The 20,686-nt window shown below is 40.0% G+C and overlaps 1 protein-coding gene across 2 annotated transcripts in view; it reads left to right on the top strand.

The window, feature by feature from the left end:
• Positions 1-6,123: 6,123 nt before the first annotated feature.
• The window catches only part of HNF4G (hepatocyte nuclear factor 4 gamma), a 133,444-nt gene continuing 118,881 nt past the window's right edge, over positions 6,124-20,686 (top strand). For both annotated transcript variants that reach the window (XM_036830328.1, XM_036830329.1), the window contains exon 1: positions 6,124-6,375. The gene's annotated coding sequence lies outside the window, so the exon portion shown is untranslated. The remainder of the gene's footprint in view (positions 6,376-20,686) is intronic.

Raw genomic sequence — 20,686 nt, 5'->3', positions numbered from 1 at the left:
GACATGGAAGATGCCAGCCTTGATTCTGGAACCAGGTCAGCTCTGAACTTACCAGCTTCATAATTCTGATATTCATCTTCCTCATCTATAAAATGGTATTAATAATACAAATCTTTTAGGGTTGTTGTAAGTACTCAATGTGTTCACTGATTTAAAGCCCATAAAACAGTGCATAGCATAGTGTAAGCATTCCAAAAAGTCAGCTGTCATTAAAATATGATGATGATATCTCATGACTATTTCATACAGCAAACCTTCTACATATGCTCAGTACTTTATAATGTGAACCTCAAGGAAATGTAGTTTAAGTTGCCATAACCAACTGGATTTTATGGATTTTATCAGAAAACCTACCTGTTTTCTGATATTTGATGAAGTTAACTTTTGAAGGAGTATAATACTTATAACACAGCATCAAAAGCAAGTGTATGATTAACTCCATCTTTTTTTTCTCTCTCTTTTTTCTTCCTTCCTTTCTCCCTTTATTTATTCCTTTCTTTTCTCTCTCTCTTTCATGGTGTCTTGCAAAATGGAGGATGGCTTTTTGTGGATTTTTTAAGAGTCCAAATAGAAATGGAATACTTATTAGTTTCTTTTTGAATTTTTAAAAATTTGAGTATCAACTAGATGCAAAACTGATGAGTTTAATTCAAAAGAAGACAAACAGCATAAGTTGTATGTGGAGAGGGTATGCAGAAAAAAATGAGTATAATCATAAATTGATTATCTCAGCAAAGATCAGTAACCTTAATGATTACTAAAAACAAAAGGAAATGGAATGCAATTGAGCGATTATTTTATAGAGTCCCTAACACAATTGTTTTCTTCCTTCCCTTTAAGTTTTAAAGTTATATTTTCTTTTTCACTTCTTAGACTTGTCTTGGTTTAAAAATAAGAAAACAGCTAGAAACTCAGTCTTTTAAGGATGTCTAGAATTAGCATTTTCTCTTATGCCCGCTAGATGGCAGGTAGAGGATTCAGAATACCTTTCAGAAGCTGTGCGTCAGCTGTTATTTGCAGCACTAGATGAGAAAACCGATTTAGTTCAAAGTAGGACATTTTAGAAATGAGTTTCTTTTTCTTTCACCCCCCTCAATCTCCTACACAGTCTTAAAAAACAAAAAGGACTGGTAAAACTGGTAAAAGCATATAGTTTCTAATAAGGCTTTTATGTTTTTATCTACAGTTAGAGTAGAACAACAGAATGCTTGTGAATTTATTTTATTGAAAAACTGTAAAACTAAAATTCAGCAACAAACCTGTATTTGACTAGCTATGTAGTTTCACAAAAACGTTTATGAATTTTTCTTTCTCTTTTGGGCACATACAATCTAAAATGGTGTGTTTTCTCTGAATAATCTAAATCCTTTTATTTTCTTACTGTGGAAGGTTCTGTGGATCTCTGTTATGCCAGGGGCAGCTGGAGATTACATTATAACTTGGTAATCGATTTCCTTTTTTTTTCTTCTTCTTTCTATCATCTTTATGATAGGAGAGAGTAGGGAAGTAGAGAACTTTAAAAAGATTCTTTTCCCTTTTTTCTCCACAGCTTTGATAGGAATATTGTTTTTCCTGGTTTGAAATGACATAGAAAGAATAGAATTTTCTGGTTTGAACGCATGCCTTTCCATTGAGGGACCAAGGCCCTGGAAATGTAAAGGGCCAATCTTTGTTACAGAGGGGTTCATTGCAGAGAAGGGTGTGTTCTGCAAAGACAAACAGGTCCCACAGATAGTTGCCAAGGGCACCAAATACATCTTTGCATTACACCCTGAACTAGCATGTTCATATCACCTCTTTTTTTATTGCATGCACCATAAATGACTGTAAAAGTTTGCAAATCATGCAGAGACCTTGGCAATCAATACTTCAGCAGGAAATCTACAAAGACAGGAGGTGGGGAAAAGAGATCCAGCCTAGCAGTTTGCTTTTTTGGCCACAGGAACCATATGCTGACATTGAGAATTAGTGAATGTTCAATTGTGACAGTGTCTCAGCCAGAAGTGTAATATCTGCAGAGCAGTTTATAATTAGACACTTAATCGGAAATCTTGGTTTTACATTTATAATAACAGGTAGTGGGAACATTCCTGTGGCCTTATTTACATGGGCTTACTCTGGATGCTGCTGATCTGTGACTTGGGCATAAATGAAAGACTAATTTTTATCTGGGTCAGTGTGAGGCCCAGCAGGGTGCCTAGTTGCGGAGGCCTTGCGTGCAGCTTTTCGCAAGCGTTTTTCAGCGCCTGACTCCCAAAAAGAGCCGTGCAAGGATCTGGACATTGCTTTTTAGGATCCACACGGTGTTGGTGGGTGATGCTGCTGGACAGACGCTAATCAGACCCTCCTCCGTATTCAATCTGCCTGTTCTGCGGATTTTTTTGGTGGGGGTGGGGTGTTGTTTTACCATTTTAAATTCAAGGCATTAAAGGTGGGTGCCCCGTGAAAAGTCCGACAAATCAAATAACAGACGAGGGTACCAAACCCCCGGATTTGGAGACAAAATCCGCTCCTGCTCCAGGCCGGAGGGACAGACCTCCCTGAAGCTACCGCGCAGGGTCGGAGGAGATGAAACGGCTCAACATCCCCTTTCCCAGCGGCGGGAGCCTCGCAGCTTTAAAGCTTCGGCAATGCCTCGCTCTGGGCTGCGCTAGGGAGCCAAAGGACTGTGCTTTCTCCGAGAGAGATGAGGGCTGCAAGGTAGTGAGCGGCGGCAGGAGAAAAAGCCCGAGGCCCTACACCGGAGGACGGGACGGCTTTAGGCTCTTCCCCTCACCCCACCCCTCTCTGGCCGGGCCCTCCCGCCATCCCAGTCCCAAGGACCGGAATCCCGGCCTCCGCTTCTGATGCAAAAATCATTCTCTGGAGACCAAGGAGTTTTTGAAACTATGACGGAGGCTGCTTTACCCGCTGATTTCGCCCCCGGGGTCAAACACAGCCCTAAAGGTTGAGTTGGGAGATGCGCTTAGCGCAACTCCAGACTTTTAATTTCACCTGAGTCCCCGTGGCCGCTTTCCGCCCGCGGTCCTTTACATGTGAGTGGCTTGGAAGGGGTCACTGAGCTTTGCCCAAATCCAGAATGGACCGGCAGGTGGAAAACCGTACGAGTTTTTTATTTTTCCTTGTATTTTTTCCCCCTGCGTGTAAAGCGTGCGTGAGGGCGGGCGGTCATCCCCACTGATTGCGCCCGCCCGGGCGGTGGCCGGCTCCAGTGTGGGTGCGACGACTGTCACACCAGGTCAGCAGAGGTGGAGCGCGCCTGGGCAGGAAGCGGACACCTCCCGTTCGCGTCCTGTGAAGGTTTATGTACAGACGAAGGGCGTGGAGTTGCGCTCGGAAACAGGGTCTCTGGGTGCTGAAATCTGCAAGACCTTTTCCCTCGAGGTTCCGCGCGCCTGCCAGCGCCCTGCCCACCTCGAGCGCGTTCTGCCAGAGGCCACTGATTTTCATTAATAGCATCAGAAGCGCTCCTGGGAAAACCCGGGGTTTTTATCCAGACGGTCTGGTGGTATTGGAAAGAAAAAAACAAAACAAAACAAAACATGGTGTAAAAAAGATGATCAAAGCAGAAAGGAAAAGACGAGGCTAAACGAGACATTTAACAGGAAAGTGAAATAAAGGGTTTTCGGACGCCACTTTTCAGGGTTTAATTTCGGGTTAAAAGCGCAGATGTGACATAAATACATATACGTATAATTTCCCCCTAAACACTAACTATTGAAACAGAACTTTGTATCTTCTGAGAACCTCTCCCTAAAAAATCATCCCGATCTCTTCCTTCTCTTTGTGTGGTTCTGCCCCCCCCCCCCCCGCCCCCCCCCCCCCGCTCCGCAATGCGTCAGGGGACAACTCTCCATAAGCACATTTTTCATTTTCAGCATCATAAACCCATACCATGAAGAATCGTAATAAATTAGTTTCAGGAACAATGTAAGTGATGCTCTAAAGCTTGGTCAATCGGCATTGGCTGATTTAGTAAAAAATTGCCAAACCCGGAGCTGAGCCAACTCCTCATACTTTCCTTTAGCTCTCAGTCACTTATTTATTTAGTTAACTGAAACGACTGCCTGCTTGCTGCGAACGCGGGAGGACTGGTAGTGTGACATCCACTCTTAGAGATTTTTTTCAATTGAACAAATGCAATGCTTCCTTTATATAATAACTAAGTCTTAACAGGGTTTATACCTCCTTGAATGTACTGTCATTTCCCTTATTATTAGTCAGAATCCTTGTGGCAATAAAATTCTCTGGCAAAGGTTCTACGTATTGTGTCAAAATAATTTTGAACATAGAATATGTGATGATCACTTTCGGGTAGATCAGCGATTCTACCGCACATCGATGACCAACTGATCATCCAAAACCGAACCCACTGCCATCGCGAATTGTTAGCAGTGAAATAAACTGAGACTATTGAACTAAAATATGGTTTCTCTGCTGGGAACAAGAGATGTCAAGTGGCATTAAAGCTTCCGTGAATGGGGATGGACAATTTCTGACTTCAGACTTTTCAGCGTTTTGTGGGAACTGTATATTTTGGCAAGTAATAAGACAACCTTCACCATCCAAGTATCTGGAAATATTTTAAAAGAGAATGTCAATAGGTGATCTTTAAACAACACACCTGTGAAAGATTTGCATAATAAATACAACCCGTTAATTGTTACTCTTCTGCCTCAGCTGTCTGTGGAGGGTTTCCTGGAGCTGACGTGGACAGAGGCCGCTTTCGTGACATGGTTTGCAGACCACGTGGGCAATGAGGACCCAAAGAATGTGTTTTGCTCAAGAAGGTCGATTTAAAGAAAATAGTATCTGATCTCTCCCTTTTGTTCTGATTTCTAAAACAACCAACTACTTGTTTTTAAGACAGCCTTTCAGCAAGAGATTCAGAAGGAGGAAACTGAGAAAGTTTAGTAAACCCTATCTAAAAAGAAAAAGAAAAAATACTCAGCCCTTTGATCTCCCTGGCATTTTTATTACAGTCTTAAAATAACCGCCACCCCCCTGGTCGGAAAAGAAAAACCTTACGGATTAAGCAACTATTTATCTCATGAGGATAATTACTTGTTTGACCAGAAGTCATTCATTCCTGAAACCACGAAGTTAAACTGTTGAGATGTTTTTAAAAGCCACAGCTTCTGGCTATATTGCTTGGCTAACAAAAGCCTGATCCAGATGACCAGCGCATCTCAGATGGGACTGAGCATCATTTCTCAAAGTCTAAAGTTTGTGACGGCTCCCAGGGTATGGGAGGGAGAAAGGAAGCTTTCCATCAGATACATATGTAAAGAGGTACTGACTGAAGCCACAGGTGGCTGGGTTGGCTGGGAATGAAAAACTGGTCTCCCTCTACTTCCCGGAACTCTAGCAGCGCAAGGTGGTCACAAGCCTCAGGGCAGAAGTTAACCCCAGCGGCCCAAGGTGCGGTTTAATGAAATGGTTGCGGCTTCCCCTAGTGGTGTGGCCGCAGTGCTGTCCCTAGGAACCTATTTAATTCCCTTTAATAATACTTCCGGCTCTTTTCTGGACCTCATTGGCTCGGAATTATATCTGCATTCTCGGGTCAGAAGGCTTCTCCGCGCTGCCGCTTTTCCAAACGCGCTGGCCGAGGGCTGACACCGCCCTAGGCGAGGCGTGAGCCGGGGCGGGGAGGAGGACGGCGCCCGCGTCGCGGGGGCCGCGTTTGGCCTCAGGCCGCGGGCGCGGAAGCTGGCTGGGGGTCCTCCAGGTGCGGGAGGCGCGCGCGCGCGCGAAGGAAGCCGGCTCGAAGGGTCAAGCCGCCCGGCGCCTCGCCCTGATGGTGGAAATTTAGGCATGCGGCGTGTGGCAGTTCCCGCCTGGCGGCCTCCGGGAGGCCCCGGAAAGCCGCTACGGTCCACGCAGCCTGGGCTCTGGGACTTGCTGGCGCGCCCGCCGGTCGCCCTGGGGCCTTGGGAACAGGGAAATGAGCGCGCCGAGGCGGTGGCGGCCCTCGCTGCTTTCAGTTTTCATTGAGACTGCTGGTTACTGTTTAACATCCCCACCCACGTTTCAGTTTGTTTAGTAAATCGACCGGACTGTGAGAGTCAGGCCGCTGCTTTGTCGCCATTGAGCAAAGCTAATATTCTCCCAGCATATGGTCTAGAGTCTTTGCTAGAGATCGGGAAAAAACAAACAAACAAACAAACAACAACCAAATCCTTAAGCCTCTTCTCCCAGATCACCCCGCCCACCCCTACCTCCCACCTCCGCGCTTTCAACCTACTTCCCAGGCTGGGAAAAGTGCTGCACAGAACCCCGCTGCTGGGCCGGGTGGGGGGAACCTGCCGCCGGGAGATGCGGCGGCTGCCGAGCCGCTGACTGCGACGCAGGAGCTCCGGGAGCGGCTCCGCGCAGGTAAGTGTCTCGGCCCGAGCCCCGCGACCCGGGGCTGAGCCGGAGTCCATCGTCCCCGGCCGGTGTTGGGCAGGAGGAGGCTTGGTTCCCCTCAGGCGGCTGAAGGAGGGACGCCCGCCCCGGGAGGGGCTGAGCCTTAGGACCCCTAGGCCGGACGAGCTGGAAAGGAGATACCCCGAGGCCTCCCACGACCGGAGGTGGAGGGAGGAAGAAAGGGCCGGAGGAGAGGCAGCGGGAGGCCAGCGCAAGCCGTTCCTCCAGGAAAAGTAAAATAAAAGTTGCATTTGTTTGGCAGAGAAAGTTTGGGTGTCTGTCGGCGGGTCACGTGGTTGCCAGGTCTCTGGGGGCTTCGGTGGAGTTTCTTTTCTTGTCTGTGGCCTGGGGCCAGGCTAGGGCTTTGGGATATCTATGGACCGCGGAGGTTTGTAGGGAGGTGCTTGGTCCTGAAGCATCACCCCAAGGCCTTTGCTCCAGTCTCAGTTTATGCCTCTTCTCCCTTAGACGCATTTGGAGAGTGGGCACCTTCCGATGCTGCTGTTGGGGGGATTTTGTGAAATATATACGTGTACGTCTGCCTGTCTATACTTACATGGACATAAGTATATATAATTCTATTTAAGTCACTTTGGCTTCTTTTGGGAAGAACTGTCCTTCGGAAGCTTGTTTAAACAATGTGCCAGTTAAGCAATAATCACTCCCTGTCTAACGGGATTAACCCAGCACGCGATAAGATCTTTGAATTGAATATAATGGGCTTCATACCTGATGTGCTGTGCTTCTAAGACTTGCTCAAAACAGAGTCAAAGGACCCCTCTCCAACAATCAAACAGTCTTCAGTCAGCTTTCATTTGAGGGCAAGGGCTAGAGAATGCAGACTACAGAGGCTGTACACTTACTGGGATGTCCTGAAAGCTAAACACCTCATGAATAGTAACATTTCCTGCTTTTGTTTTGTTACTTTCTCCCTCCTTTCCGTTCTTTTTACATGTATCTTCTCTCTCGTCATCGTTACAATATTCTTCGCTTCCAGCTCTCACCACTTTTTTCTTAATAACCTTGTTATCCCCACACTTCCCCCTGTTTTCATCTTTTGTGCACTCTACTATCAGTCAGGTCACGTGATCTACTTATTGTGAGTTTGAAGTCAGTGGCCTAGCAGGGTTGGGCTTCTCTCTGGTACCAACTGGTGGAGGAGGTGGAGGAAAGCAAGGTGGCCAGTGGTGGTAAACTACTTATTTTTCACTTTTCAAAGTGGAATGGAGGTTGAGACCTGTTTGTTCTCTTCTTCCCATTCCTCCTAAGCTCCATTTATAGGCCTACAAATAGGGAATGTTTCTCAACATGCTTTATGAAGGTAGTACAACTTTTTAACGAGAGTGTGTCTCTTAAGATCTCATAAGCATTTTATTCTGCAGTTGTGATTACAAGCATATGGGACAGCGGAAATAAATTTTGGGGATTGCTAAGATTTTTTTTTAATACCCGCATGCAAATAATAACTTTGAGTTCCCCGTTTCTTTTGAAAATTCTTGTTATTTTTATGAATTCTAAAAGTACTACTTGCTTATAAAACAACATGAAAATTATAGTAAAGTATAAAGTGAACCCCCTTTCCTATTCCACTCCATATGTGTAACTACCATTGGTGGTTGGAGTTGTGTGCTTTCATGGGTATAACCACAGGAATTTTTCTTTCATTATTTCAAAAAAAATGGATAATGGTTCATATACCAGTGTTCTGAAATTTATTTTTAATTTAATATTTCTCAAATATTTCTCTGTCCGTATATGAAGATTCTGTTTTAAATGTATTTACCCAATGTAACCAGCCAGCCAATATCCCCCAGAATATTCACTTGGATTTTCCAATTTCTTACTATTACAAACAGTGATGCAGTGGATATCTGTGTACATTAGCTCTGCAAGGGTACTGCAGAAGATTTATTCTGAGAAGAGAATTGCTAGTTCCAGGGGGACATTCACTTTAAATTCGATGGATATTGCAAAGAGCCTTCCTAAGTACCCACAGTGTATTTACCATACTCTTGCCAACACTGGATAATAATGATCTGTTTAAAATGTTGCCAATCTGGTTGTTGAAAAATGGATTTCTCATTGTGGGAGTTGGATATTTGGAAATTATATAAGCCAGTCCTGTAACATCCTGCTTCGAGAGCTTGAGAATTTTGCTTTGAAAATATAGTAATAAAGTGGAAAACAAGTTAAATGCATTTTAAAATGCGGCCTTATTTTGAGCTTGTAAAAGATGCCACTGTATTAGTTACCATCTATCCATTTACTGAATGGCTGGAGATACTGATACATGCTGAGTGAGAATTTCTATGTTGCAAACATGTGACTCCGGTGTGCCTAGTGGTTGCTGTTGTGATTTTGTGGCTCTTGACTTCACATCCTTGGGAATAAAATCACAGTTTTAAATGACGTATCATAATTTGGGGTCCTTAGGAAGCTGTAGAGGCAAACAAAACAGCTGAGGGTACAATGATACATCCTTGTAGAATCACTTCTCTCCACCCTCCCCATAGGAACTTTCACCTCTTGGTATTAATCAGCTCATACATAGACACATGGACTGCTTCAAATATGCCTTACTCCTACAGTTGAGAGAGCTATTTATGAATATTAATAATATACATATTTTAGCTGAAACTTACTGAATCCTTAATATGTGTTTCGTATTGTTCTAAACTATTTATATGCATTTTTTTCTCTTAGATTCTTTAAACAAATCTATGCAGCTTATACTAATATTCTCCCCATTTTCAGATGGGAAAAATGAGGCAGAGAGAAATTTTAAAACTTGACGAAGGTCACACATCTATAGGGGATAAAACTGGGGATTCAAATCCAGGCACTGTGGCTCTAGGCTCTAGAGAGTAACCATGGCATCTTCAAGAAGTCCTTGGTTGTTCACTGCCCAGGGCTGCCCAGCTGAGGGGGATGCGAGGAATGGTACCTGGGTCGGACTCCACAGTCCATGCCATGTCCCCTTGTTCTTGACTGAGTATTCCTGGGGGAAGGCACTTTTCTAGGTCACAAAATGTCTGTAAGGGCTAGCAGCAACCCTGCTCCTGATGTACCAGGAGCTCCATGTATACATATTTGCATGCTTATATAAGTACCTTTGGAACTCAATACTCTCTCGCCCATTCATCATAGTTAACCCTTAAAGAAAAAAATCTCCCCTACTACATATACTTCCTACCTTGTATTTAATACATGAGGAGACAGAATGCTCTCTATATGGGAGAATTAGCTCATAGCTCCTGATGTTGTGTTGCCGTGAAAACCTTTGGTTTTATCAAGATGACTTTCTGGAAAATGCATAGGGAATTTATTTTCTTTTTTTGTAATTCTCTTAATATTTTGGGGGACATGACGGTCTTTGAAGATGACTATCTCATGGGCTATAAGCCAAGAAGGACTGCTTTGTTGTCACATAGGGACGTTTATATTCCCGCCCAGCTATTTACTATAAGGGGAGCAAAAGCTAAGGTATTTGGCCAAGTTAACCTCACTGAGGCCCAATTTCCTCATTTTTGAAGTGTATGTGATTATAACATCTATTTCGTAGAATTGGTATGATGATCATATATGTTAATGCATGAAAACATTTAGAACAATGCCTGGCATATACTGAGTACCCACCATGTATCTTGTGTAGCTGTTGTCGTTGTGATAGAATGAGATAATTCATCTACAACACTGCTTGATTGTTGTTAATAAGTGTCACCCATTTTTTATTGATCCTCTCTCTAGAGAAATTCTACTTATGTACACAAACAAATTGCATAAGACTTCAAGAGTTTATGGACCCCTAGAGACCTGGCCAAGCCCTCTAATAGGCCTCGGAGATCAGTGATGAAGAAGAGAAACATAGTCCCTGACTTCATGGAGCATTTAGCTGAGCAGTGTAGACAAGGATCGCCTTGAGTATAGTTCAGTGGTTAGAACAGGGGCTTAGGAATCATCAAAACCTGAGTGCAAATCTCAGTTCTGCCCTCTGCCAGCTGGGCATCCCTGTGTGTTACTTAACATTTTTGTGCCTCAGTTTAAAAAGTTTTAAAATGAGAATAAGTCTTTACCCTTAAAGTATATGTGGATTAATTCTTGTATTCTTTAAGCCAAGCATTTTATTTATTGAATGTTTGACCCTTTCTCTGCACTATAGTTCAAATATGGAAGAATCACATTTATATATGATAGCAAAAAGTTGACATAGACATCTAGATAGTGTGTCCGCTGTCCCCGTCTCATTTAAAAGTATCTGCTGAATCTGTTGATAGCATCATCTGGGCCTGGTAATTTAGTATTTTTTAATATTTTGAATCTTTGAGTACTGTTCCTCTAGGCTTGCATACTGTATTGTACTTTGCTTGTGCTCCTGGCTTACTGAAGATTGTGGAATCTGTCCCAGTATTTTTTTTTTCTTTTGCATTTTGTCATTTCAGACATCATGGCTAGAGTTTGCAAATAAAGTCTATATATTAATTTAGAGGGAGTGTAATTATATGCACTGTATCAGATGCCCAGAATACAGGTATAAATAAAGCAGTGTCCCCACCCTCAAACACAAATAATCTATCTGGAAGACAAACACATATAACCGTCTATAACATAGGGTGATAGCTATTGCATTAATACAGTAGGTAGAAATACAATGGAAAATAGAAGCACAAAAGATACATTTAGCTTGAGTGGCCTGGAAAGATTTCATGGAGTAGTTAATGATTTTTCTGATTAGAACTTGCTGAATAGAGAAGAATGAGAAATTTGTTTGGGGTGGAGGAGATGACATTTGAAATAAGTGGAATGGCAAGAGATGAATTGGGAAGGAACACCGGGCCAGATTCTGACAGTCTTGAATGTGGGTGACAAAGGTTTGAGCAATGTCCTCTAGGCAACAGGGAGCCATCAAAAGTCTGTAAGCAGGTTGGGTTATGAAAGTTTTCTTTTTCTTCTTCTTTTTTTTTTTTTTAAATTGATTGGCAACATTTTTGAGGATGGATCAAAGAGGGACAGACAAAAGACAGGGGAATAGTAGGAAGCTTTTCCCAATTGTCCAATGGAGATGTGAAGAGGATAGCGTAGAATCTAGAGACGTTTTGAAATTCTTTAAACTGGATTTAAGAACTGTAGAATAAGGAAGATGAGGGAATGTGAGGGATTGAAGCTGACCTTAAATCTTTAGGATTGTACAGGAAGCTTTGATTTGATCCTGGTCATTATAGATTTATAGTTTTTCAACTATTATAATCCTAAAAGTTGTACACGTTTTAAAGCTTAGTTTGTATGGCAAAAGTAAACCTCATTTGGCCATTTGAGCCACATTGTCAAGTACTTAGGAAGAGGATTGTTTCTCTAGTGTGGGCTAATTTTCAGCAAAGTAATTACTATTTTTAATCTGAATTTTTGCAACAAACAACTGTTCTCCCTTCCTGGTTAGTCTTAACCCCAATCAGTTCCCATGATAACAGAGTGCTATAGAGAAGACAAATCTGATCATTATTTTTTTCTTCCATTTAAAACCATTCATTCACTTCTTGATGCCCTTATCATCAACTCCAAGTGTATTCACATCACTAGACCCCATGTGACTTGGTCTATGATTTCCACTCCAAGCTTCATCTCTCTTTTCTTGACATCCCTTACTTTAGTCTTTAGCTGGAATAAATCTCTTCCAGTTCCTCAAATGCACCATGCTCTGCACCTTCAAAAGTGCTGTTTCTACTGTTTGGAAAACTCTCTGCCAGTGTCACCATCATTTCCCCCCTCTATTCTAGCGAGCTTCCACTTATCTTGCAGGTCTTTGCTCAAATACCACCTTTCTGGACCTCCTGACCCAATATACCAATTTAATTGTATCTTGTTCTTTCCCTATCATGATACTTACCAACTTCATCACACACAGTGGTTGCACGTTTGATGATGATTCTCTTCGGCTTGAGTGTTAGGCTTCTGAGGGTAAGAAATGTATTATTCTTGCTCATTCTTGAGTTGGGCATTTAGTTGAGGCTTAATGAGCATGTGTTCACTGAATGAATGAGTATCTGTAATGGAAAAGGAAGGTGAAATGCCAATAATAGAATTAAAACATTTGTTGAGAAGCTAATTTTCAAGCACTGCATTCTATATTGGGGATTAAGCAATGACTGGAAACAATTCTCTCCTAAGATTTTCATGTCTGGTTAGGGATATGCATTAAAGAATTATTACTCACTATGATAAGGGCATACATTGAGTACTGGAGAAGGATTGTAGAAACCCAACAGAAAGCCCACTAACTTTTCCTGGAGTAGGTTACGTAAGAGATGACATGTGAATTCTTTATTTTTAAGTCAAGAGGGATATAATATATTGATACTGAGATATAATTACATTGAGATAAGTATATTGAGATACAATTTACATTCAGTAAAATCCATCCTTTTTAACCATACACTTCAATGAATTTTAACAAATGTATGCCGTTGTGTAATCACTACCAACCACGATGAGCATATAGAACCTTTCTGCACAACCCTCCGCCTAATTCCCTTGTGCCCTTTTGCAGTCAGCCCCTTCCACCTCTCCCCAGCAACCACCAGTGTGATTTCTGTCCCTAGGATTGCCTTTTCCAGAATAATATATAAATAGAATCATATAGTATGTAGCTTTTTGTGTCCTGCTTTTTTCATTTCACATAATAATTTTGAGATTCATCCATCAGATTCATCCATCTTGTTGTGCTTATCAGTAGCTTATTCCTCTTTAAAAAAACAGATTTATGAGGTACAATTGACATAGAATAAACTGCACATATTTAAAGTGCATAATTTTAAAAGTTTTGACATATGTATATACCCGTGAAACAGTCACCATAATAAAGATAGTGAATGTAGCCAACGCCCCCAAAGGTTTCTTCAAGCTCCTTTGGAAACCCTCCCTCCTTTTCCTCCCTGTCCTCTGTCCTGAAGCAACCACTGCTCTACTTTCTGCCTTTGCAAATTAGTTTTCATTTTCTAGAATTTCTTATCCATGGAATCATGGAGTATTCTTTTGCGTCTGTCTTCTTTCATAATTATTAGCATAATTATTTGGAGATTCATACATATTATTGCATCAACCAATTGTTCATTCGTAAAAAAATTTTCTTTTAACTGAATGCTAAAACATTGTATGGATATGCCACAATTTGTTTATTCATTCACCTGTTGACGAACACTTAAACTGTTTCTAGTTTTTGCTCTTACAAATAAAGCTAATCTGAACCTTCTTGTACAAAGACTTTGTGAGAATATATGCTTTCATTTGTTTTATATAGTTTCCTAACAGTACAAAAGCTAGATCTTATGGAAGAAACAGGTTTCCGAAGTAGTTGTACCATTTTATGTTTCCACCAGTAGTGTTTGAGTTGCAGTCTCTTCACGTCCTTACCAACACTTGGTATGGTCAGTCTTAATTTTAGACATTCTAAAAGGTACATGATGAGATTACATTGTGGTTTTTATTTGCATTTCCCAGATGACTAGTGATGCTGGGCATCTTTTCATGAGCTTGTGTACCATTCATGTATTTTCTTTGGTGGTTCAAAACCTATGCATCTGCACCCCCTGTCCCACCCTTCTTTCTATTTTATTTTATTTATTTGTTTATTTATTTGGCCATGCTGCACAGATTGTGGGATCTTAGTTTCCCGACCAGGGATCGAACCCAGGCCTTTGGCAGTGAAAGCATGGAGTCCCAACCACTGGGCCGCCAGGAATTCCCCCCACCTATCTTTTAAAAATTAAGTTGTTTGTCTTTGTATTATCAAGTTGTAAGTGTTCTATGTATATTAGAGCTACAAGTCCTTTATCAGATACAGGATTTTAAAACATTATCTCCCTATATGAATTTAGTCTATTGTACAAGAGGTAGGATTTGACTGAGAGAAGAAGAGACTAAAGGATATTCTAGTCATAAATAGGAATAGCATGTGCAAATAAAAAGGTTGGTTTCGTGGTTTCATGAGGCTCCAGTGTGTGGTAAAATAGGAAAAGGTGGTGGAAAGTGAGTTCACAAAAACAAGAAGCCTGAAAGTAGAGAATTTTTGAGGTCATGCTATGGAGTTTAGACTTTTTGTGTGTGTGTGAGCACTAACATTAATAAATATTTATACAATAAAAATATTGATACTAATAATTGAGTTTCACAGTTTATAGAATTCTTTCATATACACAATTTACAGTGTTTCCCTCTATGTTATTTAAGTCCTGTAACAAACATGGGAAGATACTGAGACTTGGAGATTAGTGTACACAATATTAACTATAGGTTTTGGGGTTTTGAGCAAATGTCTTTTTTGGGTAGTGTGTGTGTGTGTGTGTGTAAATTTGTGTGAGAAAGAGTGACAGCTGGGTTGGTCTGCAGGGACAGAAGAGCACTTACCCAGTTGGGCAGAGGACAGTGTCCTGCTGAGCTCTGGTAGATGTACAGGAGACCCTGATAAAGGTTGGGGAGTATAGTTGTAGTACTTTGAAAATGATCATTCACAGTTAACATAGAATGTTTAACAAAAATTCCAAAATCTCAGAGGATTTTCTGGACTCTGTGAATTTTCTTTCAGGTGTCTTGATTCTAGATGAATAAAGTATTGCATGTGTTCTATGTATTTGTTAGTTAATTTGCTAAGGGAAAAAAAACGGTATAATCAAGTTCTTTATTTTTTAATTTTAACTTTTTAGTTTCTCATGGGAAGTTCAAAGATAATGGGAAGTTTTCAAACGTAATCCTTTGGTTCCATATATTCTGCTTCCATTGTTCTGCTCAGTACCCTGCCCTCTTTCCCTCTGCCATTGACATGCACTACTCTATTCTTACCTCAGGTCAACTTTGTAGATGTGAAAAAAGTTTCATGCTAAACAGGCTCACAATTTAGGAATTAAATCTTTTTTTAATTTTTTTAACTTTTATTTATTTATTTATTTATTTATTTATTTATTTATTTTTGGCTGTGTTGGGTCTTCGTTTCTGTGCGAGGGCTTTCTCTAGCTGCGGCAAGCGGGGGCCACTCTTCATCGCGGTGTGCGGGCCTCTCACTATCGCGGCCTCTCTTGTTGCGGAGCACAGGCTCCAGACGCGCAGGCTCAGTAATTGTGGCTCACGGGCCCAGCTGCTCCGCGGCATGTGGGATCTTCCCAGACCAGGGGTCGAACCCGTGTCCCCTGCATTAGCAGGCAGATTCTCAACCACTGCGCCACCAGGGAAGCCCAGGAATTAAATCTTTCTCTTTTTTTTTCTCACTTGCAGTTTTTGAAATTTCCTCATTTGCTCCTTTTTTGTCAATTTCATCCATCCTTAACTCCCATGGGTTCTTTTCCTGGTGAAAGAATTGAAGCATTTTGAATATTCAGTTAATTATAAATGTGCGTACATTACTATCTTCTCTTCAGGAGTCATGAATAAGTACTAGTTGAAAAGTTTCTCAATTAGTAATTATTTAATAATGAAACATCTTGGGAAGCAAGGCTTACAATTTTTAAAAAGTCTAGAGTGTTTTAAAAGATGATTTTCCTTTCTTGGTTTAGTTGATCAGCTTCTTTCTGGACAAAGGTTCCTACTACCTGAAATTATCCTTATGAATACATTAAACAGGAAATGTAAGTATATGTATACCTAGCATATGTCATGTATATTGAACTACTTTCCATTACCAAGTGACTTATGAATTTTAATAGTCATATTTTTCTTCTATTTATGCATGGATTCCCAGAAAGTTAATACTTGCAAAGTAATTGTCATCTAAGTAGAGAGTATTTTTGATATATGTTCTCAAACTGCCTTAAACTCTTAAATAGTAAAGGAGAACAAACAATATACGTGCCTAGCGTGTAGTTCTTTTACTTAAACCTAAAACAATTGTTAACAGCATTGTGGTTTTCTTCCTATGTAAAGCACATATTTTGTCTTACAAGTGAATTCAAAACCTGACATTTCATTTTGTGAAATTGAACTGATAACTTGTATATTAGAAATGAGTAGCTATCATAAAAATGCATTATTGGTTTAAAAGGGTTATAATTCAATTAGGCAAGAGTTTTTGAGTATTATGTGCAAGACATGTAGTGGCTTAAGTGATGTAAAGAATAAATAGAATCCTTAGAGTTTAGCAAACTAGTTAGAGATATAAATATAAAAAATAATTCTCATTCAGATTGGTTTATGGTGTTATAACATACAAACCACTTATTCCAGGATACACACATATATATATGTATTCTTATATGTGTGTCTGTGTGTATATATATATATATATATATTATTTGCCCACAAATAATATACATAAATAATATATACTAGTATATACACACATACATACACATTTGTATTTAGATTCTAAATGTATGAGATGCTTCATTCCAAGTTTAATTGAGCTAAGTAAAAGAGCTTAATCAATCTTAATAATAATATGCTATATTTTCCATTATCTGTCATAAATATCTTATAGTTAAGTATTATTCCTTGAACAGTTTATCAATTTTAAACAAAATAAATAAAAAGCAAAAGAGGAGTAACTATCAAAGCTAGTGAAGCTAATTTCAAAAACAGAGGAAAATGGGAGCAAAATGTGGGAAATTAATTAAAGCTGGAATTATATAAATCCATTTCTATAAAAATATATGCACTGAAGAGATTCCATAGTTCCTCTTTTTGATATAGTGTATTCCAGATATTGGGAAAGCCCAGAGAACTTACCTCAAACATACATTTTTTTTTCTATTGGAAGAAAAAAAGTAAATAAAATATTTCTTTAAGTAGGTGTTTTAGTTTGCTGGGACTGCCATAACAAAAACCACAGATTGTAAGCTGGGACGAAGTGAGAGAGTGGCATAGACTTATATATACTACCAAATGTAAACTAGATAGCTAGTGGGAAGCAGCTGCATTGCACAGGGAGATCAGCTTAGTGCTTTGTGACCACCTAGAGGGGTGGGATAGGGAGGGTGGGAGGGAGACGCAAGAGGGAGGAGATATGAGGATATATGTATATGTATAGCTGATTCACTTTGCTATAAAGCAGAAACTAACACACCATTGTAAAGCAATTATACTCCAATAAAGATGTTAAAAAATAAAAAAAAATTAAAAATTTAAAAATTAAAAAAAAAAAAAACCAAATAAATAAATAAGGAAAAAAAGAAACCCACAGATTGGGTGTCTTAAACAACAGACATTTATTTTCTCACCGTTCTGGAGCCTAGAAGTCCAAGATCAAGGTGTTGGCAGGTTTGGTTGCTTCTGATGCCTCTCTCCTTGACTTGTAGATGGCCATCTTCTCACTGTGTCTTCACACGGTCTTCCCTTCGTGAATGTCTGTATCCTAACCTCCTCTTCTTATAAGGACACCAGTCATATTGGATTAATGGAGGACTCACCCATAGGAACTCATTTTATCTTAATTCATCTTTAAAGCTCTATCTCCAAATACAGTTATATTCTGAGGTACTGGGATTTGGGACTTAAACATATAAAGTTTGGGGGTTGGGGAGATACAGTTCAGTTCACAACAGCAGGGTAACATAAAGTATTTAGTCTTATTACAGCCTTAGATATTCAAGTCTTCCTTATGGCTCATGAATATTTTTTGTTTTAGACTCTAAATTAAATCAGTTAACTGAGTCCAAAACCCAAATCATTCACGTTGATCTCTAGAAAGGCTTCCTCTCTCTCTTCACACTTACCTCCATCCATACTCTGCCATTGTCCCCTTAATGTTTCCTCCCTTTTGATCAGTCCCTCTGGCCAGGACAAATGGCAAAAATTGATATGGCTTGAGATAATATCTAGATTCAGTGAATAATATATAGAAATAAAAATCTTCTGTGAATAATCTAGAGATATGTCTGATATTAGAAACCTACTATCTGTTTCATAGGTTCATCCTATTTCCCCATCTTGACCTCTGAATAATGGTGCACTGTTTTGGTTAAGTAACAGTAGAGGGAAGTCCTCTGGGTATGTATGTTTGTGTCACTGAGACTACAGAAGTCAAAGAACAATGCCAAATTAAGCTGAATTCCAAAGCAGGGCAGATAATGTGTTTGCAATTTTGGAAAAACATTTAAAAGATATCTTTCTTTCAGGCTTCTCTACTGTGTCCAGGGCGTTGTATAGGCATTTATGCATCACCTTAATTTATAAGCATTGAGTTTCAGTAAGAAGTGTAGAAATTATACAGAAATATATACAATAATTCAGAGACTGTTAAACTGTATATCTCTTGTGTTAATGGGAAGGAGACATACAGCACAGCACCATTCATGCTGATAGCAAAAGTGCCGAAATGTCAAAGCAATTCTGAGGGACGCTCTCTATGGCCCAATCCCCTCTTCCCTGGTTGAGAGAGATAAACACATACAGCCTTTCAGGTTCAAAGGGCAGTTTCTGCATTTGAAGTTATGCGTTAAACAGGTTGTTTCAGAGTTTCTCAGGTAGAATCCTAACAACTCAGATTTCAGTAAAATCTCCATGATTCACTCTCGCAAAACTTTAATTTCACTGACAGTATAATTGCAAATCATGGGCGTTTGGAACAGTGTGTTCACTACTGTTAGTCTGTTTTAAAATTGTGAAAGATTAATTGTATCAGTAGTATGTCTTTAGCCATCTTGCAATAAATATCTTAGGAATAATCAGCTCATTGATTTAGAGAAAATTATCAGTCCTGGTATGGTATGATGTGTATAAAGCACTTCAGTCAGAGGGAGTTAGATAGTAGACTGAGCTACTGAATGACACTTGACAAGTTATTTAACTTTTTGTGCTTTATTTTGCCCATTTCTAATCTGAGATAATACACCTACTATCATAGGGTCCCTGAGAATCTTAAATTGGACAACATATATAAGACACCACCCAGCACCATTTTCTGGTATTTGGCAGTGGCTTAATAAATGGACATAGCCTCTCTTTTCTTCATGATTTATAATCTCCTCTTATGATATTGGAAATAGATATTTTAAAAGAAAACCCTTTTAATTTTTTACTTAAACCAGAAGCCAGGAGTTATCCTTGATTTCTGTCTTTTCCTTACACACTCGACCTAATTTGTCAGTGAATTAGAGATCTGCCCATACTACCTCCAAATGAGCCTTGCGTATTTCACCTCTACTGCAGCTACGTCATCCAAGCCACAGTCACCGCATACCTGACAACTGCAGCGGTCCACTCACTGCTCTCAGCTTCCGTATTATTCCCTTCAAGGGTGACCTTCTTAAAATACAAATGAGAACACGTCATCCCCCTGCTTCAACCCATCCAATTGGTTTTCCATTGTACCAAGAATAATGTCCGGGCTCTTCATTGTGGCCTCTGAGTCATTTGAGGTTCTGGGCTCCCCCTGTCTCTCTCACTCTTAACCACTTGCAACTCTCCCTTACTCCTTGGGTTCTAGCCACATCCAGGTTTTCTCAGTTCTCAAAAAAAAGCCAAATTATTTTTCATCTCAGGGCCTTTGTCCTTTGCCCTTTACTCCTTCCAAACTCACCCCCACCTCCCATACATAAACATCACATGAGTATCTTCTTCCTATACTTTTCAGTTTAAATGTCACCTCCACAGAGAGGTTTCTCAGAGTTTCCTCTGATTTGTAAATATGCCTTCTTCCACATTTATTGTTGATTGGAGATAATCAAATCAGTTCAGCTGGCTGGGAGGTCTTAGCAGCAGAAGCCTGGGTGGACGTTGCAAAAAAGGATAAAACAGAAGACTAGGAGAGCAAGAGAAGAAAGGAAATCAGGATACTAAATATTTAATAAGGTTAAAAAAAAAAGTCTGACATTCTTTATTCTACATATAACTTGAAAACATATTTCATGACATGATTTTTTTTTGTTTGGATTAAGATATAATTATTACTAACTGCTAGTTTAGAACTCTAAAGCAGCACTGTGCCATAGAAATATAATGCAGCCCCGTATGTACTTTTAAAAGTTTTGCATCGCCACATTACAAGTAAATAGAAATAAGGGAGAGTAATTTTAATAATCTCTTTTATTTAACCCAGTGTATCCAAAGTATAATCATTTCAACATATAATCAGTATAAACATACACGTTATTAGAGATAGTTTACATTGTTTTTCATAGTAAGCCTTTGACCTCTGGTGCATTCTTTCAGTTTAATAGCACGTCTCAGTTCTTACTAGTCACAGTTAAGTGTTCAATGGCCACGTGGTACCTTGATGGTCAGTGCACATTTAAAGGTTATTCAACAGCAATTTCATCCATACCCCTCTTTCATCATCTGGAAGGATTTTTTTAATTGAATT

The sequence above is a fragment of the Balaenoptera musculus genome, chromosome 17, assembly GCF_009873245.2.
Source record: "Balaenoptera musculus isolate JJ_BM4_2016_0621 chromosome 17, mBalMus1.pri.v3, whole genome shotgun sequence".
NCBI classification, from domain to species: domain Eukaryota; kingdom Metazoa; phylum Chordata; class Mammalia; order Artiodactyla; family Balaenopteridae; genus Balaenoptera; species Balaenoptera musculus.
The sequence above is the reverse complement of the archived record's forward strand: the minus strand, read 5'-3'. Positions and strand labels throughout refer to the sequence as shown.